This window comes from Homalodisca vitripennis, unplaced genomic scaffold, assembly GCF_021130785.1.
Source record: "Homalodisca vitripennis isolate AUS2020 unplaced genomic scaffold, UT_GWSS_2.1 ScUCBcl_9307;HRSCAF=17755, whole genome shotgun sequence".
Lineage (NCBI taxonomy): Eukaryota > Metazoa > Arthropoda > Insecta > Hemiptera > Cicadellidae > Homalodisca > Homalodisca vitripennis.
The window spans coordinates 1-4,133 of NW_025785417.1; the positions used below are offsets into that span (position 1 = coordinate 1).

Here is a 4,133-nt window from a genome sequence, read left to right on the forward strand (position 1 = left end):
TTTTAATTACCCTTCTGTAGGGATTTGAATTAAAGTAAATGTAAAACACTGTAAGTGTAGAAAAAATGATTTACCAAGGCCACCATGGGTCCAAGCTATTAGATCATCCTCTATTATAGAAGGTTCCACGACAGGTTTTGAGGTTACCTTGTGGTACAGCCTGACAACACAGTCTATCTCCTTCATGACAAGGTCATCCAATGGTCATTGAGGCAGGCGTTCGTGACGGCTTCCTTGATGTACATCCATAATTCTATCCACATTAAGAAAATCCAATTTATAAATAAAACAAGAAATTTGATAGTAGTGTGGGGACACGGATTAAAACTAATCTTTTATTTTACAGACCTTCTTCGGTGTGTTCTGGTTTCCGGTGGTGGTGGAGGTTCCACTGGTTCAGGAGGTGGAGCTTCAGCCTCGGGAGCCGCTTCAGGCATGGAGCACCTTCAGCTGGGGCAGCTCCTTCTGCAGGTGGTTTGACCTTCTGCAGGAGCTCCTGAGTTAAAAGTGCTTCAGAAATAATTGCTTGTGATTAAAGGACTTGATTATTTATGTATTTGGGACTATTATGGTATCAGAAATTTCCCTCATTGTTCCGCTCATACATTTAGTATAAATAGTAAACTATAAACGTTAGAAGTTACTTATCCCTCCGGTTTATCTCATTCGGGACCAGGGGCACCTTATGCTGCTGGCGCTCCTTCTGCCCTTCGGCTGTGTGCATCCTTCTGCATCCGTCAGCTGCTGCAGCACTGCTTTTTCTTCTGCACGCCTTCTTTTCATCAGCATCCTGTTGTAGCAAGTATTGCAGGGAGGGCTTACTCTCATTCTATCAATAATCCTTAGTTGAAATCTCTAGCATTTCCTCAAGTATGTTGTACTTAATTCAATTAAAGTGTAAGAATTTTGCTTAAATATATTTTTGTTCTCTTTTAATATTTTGAACCACGTGCCATTAGTAAACACCTAAATTTACGTTAGTTTGTCCGTGATGGTGAATTTCACTGATCTACTATTTCCTGTAGGAGTAGTAATAGCCACAACGCAGGGAATAGAACTACAGTTGTCAAAGAAAATGACTCATCCCCCAGGTACCAGAAAATTCCATAAAAATAAAAGTTTGATCTGTTTCTATAAACTAGAAGACTACTTAAGCCCCAATAAACAAAATATAGAATATATCCATTGATTACTACTAATTTTTATTGATATACAATTATTTATATTTAATAACGTTTAGTATTATTGAGAGATTATTGAGCCGAGGACTATTTTTTATAATTCTATATATGAGAAATTTTGTATTAAAAAATTATGAAAATTAAGAAATCTAAAAATAAAATTAATTAACATCAAAAACAGTATAGCCACATGGACATTGTTGTACATACACTTTATGACACCTTTATGTCATTACTTTGTTATTAATCCACTTTAAATTCTGGAAGTAATAAGGGAATTAATAAAAAAGGTATAGAACCGATAATTACTGTTTAATTTTTAAGCCATACAAAAAAGGGTTATTTACACCACATTTTGCCTAATTCTTTTTCCCTGCAAATATAAAACTACCAATTTTTCCCTTAAATCATATGTAATGTGTACATCGAAAATAAAGAATATGCTTCTTTAAAATTATTAAAGATTAGGATTAAAATGATTGGGCAAGCAATCTAGATGTGGGTTGTTCTATGACGTTTTTCGTTGTGACCTCCAATGAGTGAATCAACTCATTAAAAATATTAATGATGAAAGGGAGCACTAATAGTTTAGCATAGTATAACTTTTTTTAAATTTTATAAACTCAAATTACTATCAATAAGTTATTAATGAATAATAAAAAAAAACAACATTCTATTTTAAACTTATTACATTTTACGTGCTAATTCCTGAAGGACACTGAGAAATTGAGAAAGCATTGTATAAACTTCACTATAACAGGCAGTAAGAACCCTCGTCATTTTGATAAATTCAATAAAACAGACTAAGGAAACTGCAGACTTAACTCAATGGAGCACACTTCTGAAAATTTACAGATTAATAACAAGGGTCAACTCCGAAGATGTTCTTGAGATTGTTGGGCGCTTGTTTAATTTCTAAATAGTTCTGTACAAAATATTTCTCTGTAGGCTGTCGTAAAACTGGTCAAGGGTTTTAAGGCATATTTCAAAAACTATAATGTTGCTTTTGAAATACAGAACTTAAAATGGTGAAAAAAATGTCTTCAATCACCTAATATTGTAAAACTTATGTAGATCTATAAAATCATAAGGACTAGCTGAATTGTTTTTAACTTTTCAAATCGTGCAATATGAAAAATGTTTTATTAAACACATTTTAGTGTCTGTTGTGAAATATTTACAAGCGGTTTTAGATGTTTCCTTTAGAGGAATAAACCAAAAATATTTAAAGACCAAATAGTCTAAGGTTGAGTAATTATCAAAATGGAATTTTAATCAATAAGTTAGACATTCAATTTTCAATAAAGAACTGAGATAAGAAAACATCATTTAATTGATTCTCTGCTAAAAAACACATTCAAGGCAATGTATTTTATTTTCTCTAAAACAGATTTTCTGAAAAAAAAAAAATCAATTATGGCTAAGAACAGGTTTTGAAAACTAGTATTTTTTGGATCAGTAAAATGTTTTGGAGTATTGATCCTAAAATATTCACAACTTCAAATGTTTTATTTTAAATTAGATGACCCAATGAACGGTCAGAGTTTGTCTAATAAATAATACCACTAGATATAAATGTAAATAATCAAAATACATATTATTATATGTTTGATATATTTAATCTCTAACTGAAACTGAAAAAATATCATATTTTCTCTAGGTAATTTTTTTATTATTTCGTATTTGCAGGCTTAATCTGCAAATATTTATCGAATCAATACTTTTTATACCAAAATACGCATTTACTTGATATTTATACTCACCACCTTAAACCAAAGCTCACCTTTCTCTTTTTCTGAAACCCAATAAAGATGTAAAAATAGGTTTGATGTTATAGGATAGGCATTTTAAATACCATACAACGGTATTTTAAATGGATGTTTCCATAAAAATTAAGCAAGATAATAATAATAATAATACCTCTTCGTCCTTAAGCATGAATTCGGGCTTTTTTGACCATCTTCAGTTGGTTTCTAAAGTTATATTCCGCTGCTTTTCTTTGCCAGTTTGGCAAACTTATTTTCGTATTTCGATTACTTTCGTCAAAATTGGTTTTTGGCTGAAAACAGAACAGGCGTTATTTTTAGTGCCTCTTACATAAACTTGTTATGATTATATAAAGGGTAATATTTATTTAGGAGAAAAATAGTAATTACTTGTTTTAATTTTGCATTATTTAAGGTTAATATAATAATTTGGTATGTATAAAAAAATATGGAAAATTTTGACTAAAATCTTTTATACAAAAAAGCTTTTTAATTGATAAAAAATAATACTAGGGTACCTTGCCTTGATTAATTACAAATCAATTTATCTTTGATACCTTTAAAAAGATAAGAAAGAAAAAAAAAAAAAAAAAAAGGGGGGTTCTAAAAATACACTGAATAACATTTTTCGTACTATTGTATCTACTAGTTTTAAAAATTCTTGTTGTCCACTGAAAACGTTCTGAGCCTTCGTGTTTTCACCTGCAGCTTGTACAAAATAAAATTTTAGAATCTCTTTTAAATATAATGGAGTTTATGCCATTTTTTTTATCAAAAACCGTTTAGTAGTTCTTTTAAGAAATAAATATTTTAATGAAAATCATTACCGTTAATGGTATAAACATCGCTAAGATTAAAAAGGGGGTAAGAAACTTTAATTTACATTGATTTCTGAAGGTTATTTTAAAAATACAAAATGTTCATTAAAATTAAATTTTCCGTATCGTCTTATAATTAATGGTAACTTTAAATTTACATCTTAGATATTATTTTTCAAATATTTCATAAAAGAAAACTAAAAGTAGTAATGAAATTTACCTGTATTTATATGTATAAAAATGCATTATTTAGTTTTATGAACCAATAAAATGGTAGTTAGCCTTTTTTTGTTTTATCTAAAATTTGCCTGCAATGCTGCACAAACTGTATCCATACTTTTAATCAGATGTTTTATAATCCATTGTTT

The 4,133-nt window shown here is 29.8% G+C and overlaps 1 long non-coding RNA gene across 1 annotated transcript; it reads right to left on the bottom strand.

The window, feature by feature from the left end:
• Window positions 1–754: 754 nt before the first annotated feature.
• On the bottom strand, window positions 755–3,235 carry LOC124374610. Its single transcript, XR_006923585.1, has 3 exons — window positions 3,102–3,235; window positions 2,965–2,976; window positions 755–790 (listed from the first exon to the last, which is right to left on the bottom strand). It is a non-coding gene; the product is annotated as an uncharacterized LOC124374610 (long non-coding RNA).
• Between the last annotated feature and the right edge of the window lie 898 nt (window positions 3,236–4,133).